A 12,266-nucleotide genomic window follows, 5' to 3' on the forward strand; every position below is an offset into this window, starting at 1 on the left:
ACATCACGCGAAGGTGACAAGGGTCGGATTAAGATCATGTAATTTGCTTTCTGAAACTAGACACAGAAGCGAGAAGCGCAGGATAATTATGTTGAGCCTCAGTCTTCAGACAATATCAGAATCTTTGAAGCACCTGTAAAATAACTTTAAAATAACCATTTATTTACCATATGATCGTTACAGTACTGTAGATGGCATCCACATACTTTTTTCCTGTCAAACTGCGGATTCCACGGGCTGGGAAAGATCGGACCAAACCCCACTCCAACAGAAGTGGCATTTTCTGTTTCAGAAGTAAACTCTCTCGTCCAGCAACACACATTCGAACCATATTTCACTGCAGTCGGCAGCCATTACACAAATCCGCCCGAGTGCGGCGGTCGGGCCTTACCTGTGGAGATCTACTGAAAACGCCTACTCACAGTGACTGTCCAATCACACTGAACTAGGAGCACACAAATCAGTTTTAACAAGCCCCTTCATACACCACCAACACCCCGACGCTACCAATAAATTTTTGATTTTGACCATCGTCTTTGTCAATTCATATTTAAAACTACACACACCTATATACAATCACAAAATTTACACATGCAGTTGTCCACAGTGTACACACATATGGCAGTGTTTAACGCTTAGGTCTACTTTTAATATTCATAGCAAATGATTTCAAATCCAAAAATAAAGACGTTCATTTACTTATGCCAAAATCCGTTCCTGCCCACCGAATACTGTTAAAACACAACGAAACAACTGCACATTAGATGTTACCACAAATCCTTAAATATACACTGGCAAGCATCCGCCATACGCTGTCTATCCTATCACACTGAAAGAGGAGCACACAATAACGTTTTAACAAGATACTTCATTCACCACCACAATCCCAAAGCTACAAAAAACACTTTCCTTTGGACCATCATATTCATATTGAAAATGAAGACAAAATACAATCACAAAATCTACACATGCAGTCGTCCACAGTGTACACACATATATCAGTGTTTAAAGCCTAGGCTTTTTTATTATTTAATGTAAAAAATTTCACATCCAAGATTAAAGGCGCTCACTAACCTCTAACCCCTTATTGTCCGGGTCAGTCACACAGATATGGTCCCTTTGGCAAACCCATTACGATGCTATCTATCACACAGTTATCACAGATAGCAAGCAAAATACAAAAAAACACAACAAAGAACGCTGATTGTAGTGATTCATCACAAGCAATGGAAGCAAAGTCAGCCTTCATACTGCCAACCGATACTGTTAAAACACAACGAAACATCGTGAAAACTGCACAGTACATTTTATGACAAATCCTTAAATATACACCAGCAAACTTCCTTCATACACTGTCTATCCAATCACACTGAAATAGGAGGACACAATAAAGTTTTAACAAGACCCTTCATTCACCACCAACATCCCGACGCTGCCAAAAACACTTTCCTTTCGACCATCAACGTTGTCAATTCATGTTTAAAATACAGCAATAGATAATCACAAAATCTACACATGCAGTCGTCAACAGTGTACACACATATTTCAGTGTTTAAAGCATAGGCTTGTTTTATTATTTAATGTAAAGGCTTTCACATCCAAGAATAAAGGCGCTCACTAACCTCTATCAAAACTCCGTTCCTGTAGCACCAAAATCCTGATTTTGTAGTACACTTCGCAAGCACCACGTCCGCCGGCCGCGTACACTGACGATAGACTGATTCTCTATGACGTCAGCTGATTGTTGACGTATTCTCTTTATGATGTCAGTACTTATGAGGACACACTAAACAATGACGCGGCTCCATTGTTGACGTCACAGATTCCTGCTTGGCGACATCGCCATTGCGTTCCAGGCCGTTTGTGGAACCTGCATCCATGTGGCTTGCGTCGCTCCTTATTGTTCGGGTCAGTCACATAGATATGGTCCCTTTGGCAAACCCATTACGATGTTATCTATCATACAGTTATCACAGATAGCAAACAAACTACAGAAAACACAACAAAGAACGCTGATTGATCACTAGCAACGGAAGCGAGGCTCCGGGAGACCACTGACGTTTTAAGAGAAATATGTTTACCACTAGAAGTCAGCCTTCATACTGCCAACCGAATACTGTTAAAACACAACGAAACATCGTGAAAACTGCACAGTACATTTTATGACAAATCCTTAAATATACACCAGCAAACTTCCTTCATACACTGTCTATCCAATCACACTGAAATAGGAGGACACAATAAAGTTTTAACAAGACCCTTCATTCACCACCAACATCCCGACGCTGCCAAAAACACTTTCCTTTCGACCATCAACGTTGTCAATTCATGTTTAAAATACAGCAATAGACAATCACAAAATCTACACATGCAGTCGTCAACAGTGTACACACATATTTCAGTGTTTAAAGCATAGGCTTGTTTTATTATTTAATGTAAAGGCTTTCACATCCAAGAATAAAGGCGCTCACTAACCTCTATCAAAACTCCGTTCCTGTAGCACCAAAATCCTGATTTTGTAGTACATTACGCAAGCAACACGTCCGCCGGCCGCGTACACTGACGATACACTGATTCTCTATGACGTCAGCTGATTGTTGACGTATTCTCTTTATGATGTCAGTACTTATGAGGACACACTAAACAATGACTCGGCTCCATTGTTGACGTCACAGATTCCTGCTTGGCGACATCGCCATTGCGTTCCAGGCCGTTTGTGGAACCTGCATCCATGTGGCTGGCGTCGCTCCTTATTGTTCGGGTCAGTCACATAGATATGGTCCCTTTGGCAAACCCATTACGATGTTATCTATCATACAGTTATCACAGATAGCAAACAAAATACAGAAAACACAACAAAGAACGCTGATTCATCACTAGCAACGAAAGCGAGGCTCCGGGAGACCACTGACGTTTTAAGAGAAATATGTTTACCACTAGAAGTCAGCCTTCATACTGCCAACCGAATACTGTTGAAAACACAACGAAACATCGTGAAAACTGCACAGTACATTTTATGACAAATCCTTAAATATACACCAGCAAACTTCCTTCATACACTGTCTATCCAATCACACTGAAATAGGAGGACACAATAAAGTTTTAACAAGACCCTTCATTCACCACCAACATCCCGACGCTGCCAAAAACACTTTCCTTTCGACCATCAACGTTGTCAATTCATGTTTAAAATACAGAAATAGACAATCACAAAATCTACACATGCAGTCGTCAACAGTGTACACACATATTTCAGTGTTTAAAGCATAGGCTTTTTTTATTATTTAATGTAAAGGATTTCACATCCAAGAATAAAGGCGCTCACTAACCTCTACCAAAACTCCGTTCCTGTAGCACCAAAATCCTGATTTTGTAGTACACTCCGCAAGCAACACGTCCGCCGGCCGCGTACACTGACGATACACTGATTCTCTATGACGTCAGCTGATTGTTGACGTATTCTCTTTATGATGTCAGTACTTATGAGGACACACTAAACAATGACGCGGCTCCATTGTTGACGTCACAGATTCCTGCTTGGCGACATCGCCATTGCGTTCCAGGCCGTTTGTGGAACCTGCATCCATGTGGCTGGCGTCGCTCCTTATTGTTCGGGTCAGTCACATAGATATGGTCCCTTTGGCAAACCCATTACGATGTTATCTATCATACAGTTATCACAGATAGCAAACAAAATACAGAAAACACAACAAAGAACGCTGATTGATCACTAGCAACGGAAGCGAGGCTCCGGGAGACCACTGACGTTTTAAGAGAAATATGTTTACCACTAGAAGTCAGCCTTCATACTGCCAACCGAATACTGTTAAAACAAAACGAAACATCGTGAAAACTGCACAGTACATTTTATGACAAATCCTTAAATATACACCAGCAAACTTCCTTCATACACTGTCTATCCAATCACACTGAAATAGGAGGACACAATAAAGTTTTAACAAGACCCTTCATTCACCACCAACATCCCGACGCTGCCAAAAACACTTTCCTTTCGACCATCAACGTTGTCAATTCATGTTTAAAATACAGAAATAGACAATCACAAAATCTACACATGCAGTCGTCAACAGTGTACACACATATTTCAGTGTTTAAAGCATAGGCTTGTTTTATTATTTAATGTAAAGGCTTTCACATCCAAGAATAAAGGCGCTCACTAACCTCTACCAAAACTCCGTTCCTGTAGCACCAAAATCCTGATTTTGTAGTACACTCCGCAAGCAACACGTCCGCCGGCCGCGTACACTGACGATACACTGATTCTCTATGACGTCAGCTGATTGTTGACGTATTCTCTTTATGATGTCAGTACTTATGAGGACACACTAAACAATGACGCGGCTCCATTGTTGACGTCACAGATTCCTGCTTGGCGACATCGCCATTGCGTTCCAGGCCGTTTGTGGAACCTGCATCCATGTGGCTGGCGTCGCTCCTTATTGTTCGGGTCAGTCACATAGATATGGTCCCTTTGGCAAACCCATTACGATGTTATCTATCATACAGTTATCACAGATAGCAAACAAACTACAGAAAACACAACAAAGAACGCTGATTGATCACTAGCAACGGAAGCGAGGCTCCGGGAGACCACTGACGTTTTAAGAGAAATATGTATACCACTAGAAGTCAGCCTTCATACTGCCAACCGAATACTGTTAAAACACAACGAAACATCGTGAAAACTGCACAGTACATTTTATGACAAATCCTTAAATATACACCAGCAAACTTCCTTCATACACTGTCTATCCAATCACACTGAAATAGGAGGACACAATAAAGTTTTAACAAGACCCTTCATTCACCACCAACATCCCGACGCTGCCAAAAACACTTTCCTTTCGACCATCAACGTTGTCAATTCATGTTTAAAATACAGCAATAGACAATCACAAAATCTACACATGCAGTCGTCAACAGTGTACACACATATTTCAGTGTTTAAAGCATAGGCTTGTTTTATTATTTAATGTAAAGGCTTTCACATCCAAGAATAAAGGCGCTCACTAACCTCTACCAAAACTCCGTTCCTGTAGCACCAAAATCCTGATTTTGTAGTACACTCCGCAAGCAACACGTCCGCCGGCCGCGTACACTGACGATACACTGATTCTCTATGACGTCAGCTGATTGTTGACGTATTCTCTTTATGATGTCAGTACTTATGAGGACACACTAAACAATGACGCGGCTCCATTGTTGACGTCACAGATTCCTGCTTGGCGACATCGCCATTGCGTTCCAGGCCGTTTGTGGAACCTGCATCCATGTGGCTGGCGTCGCTCCTTATTGTTCGGGTCAGTCACATAGATATGGTCCCTTTGGCAAACCCATTACGATGTTATCTATCATACAGTTATCACAGATAGCAAACAAACTACAGAAAACACAACAAAGAACGCTGATTGATCACTAGCAACGGAAGCGAGGCTCCGGGAGACCACTGACGTTTTAAGAGAAATATGTATACCACTAGAAGTCAGCCTTCATACTGCCAACCGAATACTGTTAAAACACAACGAAACATCGTGAAAACTGCACAGTACATTTTATGACAAATCCTTAAATATACACCAGCAAACTTCCTTCATACACTGTCTATCCAATCACACTGAAATAGGAGGACACAATAAAGTTTTAACAAGACCCTTCATTCACCACCAACATCCCGACGCTGCTAAAAACACTTTCCTTTCGACCATCAACGTTGTCAATTCATGTTTAAAATACAGCAATAGACAATCACAAAATCTACACATGCAGTCGTCAACAGTGTACACACATATTTCAGTGTTTAAAGCATAGGCTTGTTTTATTATTTAATGTAAAGGCTTTCACATCCAAGAATAAAGGCGCTCACTAACCTCTACCAAAACTCCGTTCCTGTAGCACCAAAATCCTGATTTTGTAGTACACTCCGCAAGCAACACGTCCGCCGGCCGCGTACACTGACGATACACTGATTCTCTATGACGTCAGCTGATTGTTGACGTATTCTCTTTATGATGTCAGTACTTATGAGGACACACTAAACAATGACGCGGCTCCATTGTTGACGTCACAGATTCCTGCTTGGCGACATCGCCATTGCGTTCCAGGCCGTTTGTGGAACCTGCATCCATGTGGCTTGCGTCGCTCCTTATTGTTCGGGTCAGTCACATAGATATGGTCCCTTTGGCAAACCCATTACGATGTTATCTATCATACAGTTATCACAGATAGCAAACAAAATACAGAAAACACAACAAAGAACGCTGATTGATCACTAGCAACGGAAGCGAGGCTCCGGGAGACCACTGACGTTTTAAGAGAAATATGTTTACCACTAGAAGTGAGCCTTCATACTGCCAACCGAATACTGTTAAAACACAACGAAACATCGTGAAAACTGCACAGTACATTTTATGACAAATCCTTAAATATACACCAGCAAACTTCCTTCATACACTGTCTATCCAATCACACTGAAATAGGAGGACACAATAAAGTTTTAACAAGACCCTTCATTCACCACCAACATCCCGACGCTGCCAAAAACACTTTCCTTTCGACCATCAACGTTGTCAATTCATGTTTAAAATACAGCAATAGACAATCACAAAATCTACACATGCAGTCGTCAACAGTGTACACACATATTTCAGTGTTTAAAGCATAGGCTTGTTTTATTATTTAATGTAAAGGCTTTCACATCCAAGAATAAAGGCGCTCACTAACCTCTATCAAAACTCCGTTCCTGTAGCACCAAAATCCTGATTTTGTAGTACACTCCGCAAGCAACACGTCCGCCGGCCGCGTACACTGACGATACACTGATTCTCTATGACGTCAGCTGATTGTTGACGTATTCTCTTTATGATGTCAGTACTTATGAGGACACACTAAACAATGACGCGGCTCCATTGTTGACGTCACAGATTCCTGCTTGGCGACATCGCCATTGCGTTCCAGGCCGTTTGTGGAACCTGCATCCATGTGGCTTGCGTCGCTCCTTATTGTTCGGGTCAGTCACATAGATATGGTCCCTTTGGCAAACCCATTACGATGTTATCTATCATACAGTTATCACAGATAGCAAACAAACTACAGAAAACACAACAAAGAACGCTGATTGATCACTAGCAACGGAAGCGAGGCTCCGGGAGACCACTGACGTTTTAAGAGAAATATGTTTACCACTAGAAGTCAGCCTTCATACTGCCAACCGAATACTGTTAAAACACAACGAAACATCGTGAAAACTGCACAGTACATTTTATGACAAATCCTTAAATATACACCAGCAAACTTCCTTCATACACTGTCTATCCAATCACACTGAAATAGGAGGACACAATAAAGTTTTAACAAGACCCTTCATTCACCACCAACATCCCGACGCTGCCAAAAACACTTTCCTTTCGACCATCAACGTTGTCAATTCATGTTTAAAATACAGCAATAGACAATCACAAAATCTACACATGCAGTCGTCAACAGTGTACACACATATTTCAGTGTTTAAAGCATAGGCTTGTTTTATTATTTAATGTAAAGGCTTTCACATCCAAGAATAAAGGCGCTCACTAACCTCTATCAAAACTCCGTTCCTGTAGCACCAAAATCCTGATTTTGTAGTACACTCCGCAAGCAACACGTCCGCCGGCCGCGTACACTGACGATACACTGATTCTCTATGACGTCAGCTGATTGTTGACGTATTCTCTTTATGATGTCAGTACTTATGAGGACACACTAAACAATGACGCGGCTCCATTGTTGACGTCACAGATTCCTGCTTGGCGACATCGCCATTGCGTTCCAGGCCGTTTGTGGAACCTGCATCCATGTGGCTTGCGTCGCTCCTTATTGTTCGGGTCAGTCACATAGATATGGTCCCTTTGGCAAACCCATTACGATGTTATCTATCATACAGTTATCACAGATAGCAAACAAACTACAGAAAACACAACAAAGAACGCTGATTGATCACTAGCAACGGAAGCGAGGCTCCGGGAGACCACTGACGTTTTAAGAGAAATATGTTTACCACTAGAAGTCAGCCTTCATACTGCCAACCGAATACTGTTAAAACACAACGAAACATCGTGAAAACTGCACAGTACATTTTATGACAAATCCTTAAATATACACCAGCAAACTTCCTTCATACACTGTCTATCCAATCACACTGAAATAGGAGGACACAATAAAGTTTTAACAAGACCCTTCATTCACCACCAACATCCCGACGCTGCCAAAAACACTTTCCTTTCGACCATCAACGTTGTCAATTCATGTTTAAAATACAGCAATAGACAATCACAAAATCTACACATGCAGTCGTCAACAGTGTACACACTTATTTCAGTGTTTAAAGCATAGGCTTGTTTTATTATTTAATGTAAAGGATTTCACATCCAAGAATAAAGGCGCTCACTAACCTCTACCAAAACTCCGTTCCTGTAGCACCAAAATCCTGATTTTGTAGTACACTCCGCAAGCAACACGTCCGCCGGCCGCGTACACTGACGATACACTGATTCTCTATGACGTCAGCTGATTGTTGACGTATTCTCTTTATGATGTCAGTACTTATGAGGACACACTAAACAATGACGCGGCTCCATTGTTGACGTCACAGATTCCTGCTTGGCGACATCGCCATTGCGTTCCAGGCCGTTTGTGGAACCTGCATCCATGTGGCTTGCGTCGCTCCTTATTGTTCGGGTCAGTCACATAGATATGGTCCCTTTGGCAAACCCATTACGATGTTATCTATCATACAGTTATCACAGATAGCAAACAAAATACAGAAAACACAACAAAGAACGCTGATTGATCACTAGCAACGGAAGCGAGGCTCCGGGAGACCACTGACGTTTTAAGAGAAATATGTTTACCACTAGAAGTGAGCCTTCATACTGCCAACCGAATACTGTTAAAACACAACGAAACATCGTGAAAACTGCACAGTACATTTTATGACAAATCCTTAAATATACACCAGCAAACTTCCTTCATACACTGTCTATCCAATCACACTGAAATAGGAGGACACAATAAAGTTTTAACAAGACCCTTCATTCACCACCAACATCCCGACGCTGCCAAAAACACTTTCCTTTCGACCATCAACGTTGTCAATTCATGTTTAAAATACAGCAATAGACAATCACAAAATCTACACATGCAGTCGTCAACAGTGTACACACATATTTCAGTGTTTAAAGCATAGGCTTGTTTTATTATTTAATGTAAAGGCTTTCACATCCAAGAATAAAGGCGCTCACTAACCTCTATCAAAACTCCGTTCCTGTAGCACCAAAATCCTGATTTTGTAGTACACTCCGCAAGCAACACGTCCGCCGGCCGCGTACACTGACGATACACTGATTCTCTATGACGTCAGCTGATTGTTGACGTATTCTCTTTATGATGTCAGTACTTATGAGGACACACTAAACAATGACGCGGCTCCATTGTTGACGTCACAGATTCCTGCTTGGCGACATCGCCATTGCGTTCCAGGCCGTTTGTGGAACCTGCATCCATGTGGCTTGCGTCGCTCCTTATTGTTCGGGTCAGTCACATAGATATGGTCCCTTTGGCAAACCCATTACGATGTTATCTATCATACAGTTATCACAGATAGCAAACAAACTACAGAAAACACAACAAAGAACGCTGATTGATCACTAGCAACGGAAGCGAGGCTCCGGGAGACCACTGACGTTTTAAGAGAAATATGTTTACCACTAGAAGTCAGCCTTCATACTGCCAACCGAATACTGTTAAAACACAACGAAACATCGTGAAAACTGCACAGTACATTTTATGACAAATCCTTAAATATACACCAGCAAACTTCCTTCATACACTGTCTATCCAATCACACTGAAATAGGAGGACACAATAAAGTTTTAACAAGACCCTTCATTCACCACCAACATCCCGACGCTGCCAAAAACACTTTCCTTTCGACCATCAACGTTGTCAATTCATGTTTAAAATACAGCAATAGACAATCACAAAATCTACACATGCAGTCGTCAACAGTGTACACACTTATTTCAGTGTTTAAAGCATAGGCTTGTTTTATTATTTAATGTAAAGGATTTCACATCCAAGAATAAAGGCGCTCACTAACCTCTACCAAAACTCCGTTCCTGTAGCACCAAAATCCTGATTTTGTAGTACACTCCGCAAGCAACACGTCCGCCGGCCGCGTACACTGACGATACACTGATTCTCTATGACGTCAGCTGATTGTTGACGTATTCTCTTTATGATGTCAGTACTTATGAGGACACACTAAACAATGACGCGGCTCCATTGTTGACGTCACAGATTCCTGCTTGGCGACATCGCCATTGCGTTCCAGGCCGTTTGTGGAACCTGCATCCATGTGGCTTGCGTCGCTCCTTATTGTTCGGGTCAGTCACATAGATATGGTCCCTTTGGCAAACCCATTACGATGTTATCTATCATACAGTTATCACAGATAGCAAACAAAATACAGAAAACACAACAAAGAACGCTGATTGATCACTAGCAACGGAAGCGAGGCTCCGGGAGACCACTGACGTTTTAAGAGAAATATGTTTACCACTAGAAGTGAGCCTTCATACTGCCAACCGAATACTGTTAAAACACAACGAAACATCGTGAAAACTGCACAGTACATTTTATGACAAATCCTTAAATATACACCAGCAAACTTCCTTCATACACTGTCTATCCAATCACACTGAAATAGGAGGACACAATAAAGTTTTAACAAGACCCTTCATTCACCACCAACATCCCGACGCTGCCAAAAACACTTTCCTTTCGACCATCAACGTTGTCAATTCATGTTTAAAATACAGAAATAGACAATCACAAAATCTACACATGCAGTCGTCAACAGTGTACACACATATTTCAGTGTTTAAAGCATAGGCTTGTTTTATTATTTAATGTAAAGGCTTTCACATCCAAGAATAAAGGCGCTCACTAACCTCTACCAAAACTCCGTTCCTGTAGCACCAAAATCCTGATTTTGTAGTACACTCCGCAAGCAACACGTCCGCCGGCCGCGTACACTGACGATACACTGATTCTCTATGACGTCAGCTGATTGTTGACGTATTCTCTTTATGATGTCAGTACTTATGAGGACACACTAAACAATGACGCGGCTCCATTGTTGACGTCACAGATTCCTGCTTGGCGACATCGCCATTGCGTTCCAGGCCGTTTGTGGAACCTGCATCCATGTGGCTTGCGTCGCTCCTTATTGTTCGGGTCAGTCACATAGATATGGTCCCTTTGGCAAACCCATTACGATGTTATCTATCATACAGTTATCACAGATAGCAAACAAACTACAGAAAACACAACAAAGAACGCTGATTCATCACTAGCAACGGAAGCGAGGCTCCGGGAGACCACTGACGTTTTAAGAGAAATATGTTTACCACTAGAAGTGAGCCTTCATACTGCCAACCGAATACTGTTAAAACACAACGAAACATCGTGAAAACTGCACAGTACATTTTATGACAAATCCTTAAATATACACCAGCAAACTTCCTTCATACACTGTCTATCCAATCACACTGAAATAGGAGGACACAATAAAGTTTTAACAAGACCCTTCATTCACCACCAACATCCCGACGCTGCCAAAAACACTTTCCTTTCGACCATCAACGTTGTCAATTCATGTTTAAAATACAGCAATAGACAATCACAAAATCTACACATGCAGTCGTCAACAGTGTACACACATATTTCAGTGTTTAAAGCATAGGCTTTTTTTATTATTTAATGTAAAGGATTTCACATCCAAGAATAAAGGCGCTCACTAACCTCTACCAAAACTCCGTTCCTGTAGCACCAAAATCCTGATTTTGTAGTACACTCCGCAAGCAACACGTCCGCCGGCCGCGTACACTGACGATACACTGATTCTCTATGACGTCAGCTGATTGTTGACGTATTCTCTTTATGATGTCAGTACTTATGAGGACACACTAAACAATGACGCGGCTCCATTGTTGACGTCACAGATTCCTGCTTGGCGACATCGCCATTGCGTTCCAGGCCGTTTGTGGAACCTGCATCCATGTGGCTGGCGTCGCTCCTTATTGTTCGGGTCAGTCACATAGATATGGTCCCTTTGGCAAACCCATTACGATGTTATCTATCATACAGTTATCACAGATAGCAAACAAAATACAGAAAACACAACAAAGAACGCTGATTGATCACTAGCA

Source organism: Haliotis rufescens, unplaced genomic scaffold, assembly GCF_023055435.1.
Source record: "Haliotis rufescens isolate VD_foot unplaced genomic scaffold, xgHalRufe1.0.p SCAF_73, whole genome shotgun sequence".
NCBI classification, from domain to species: Eukaryota; Metazoa; Mollusca; class Gastropoda; order Lepetellida; family Haliotidae; genus Haliotis; species Haliotis rufescens.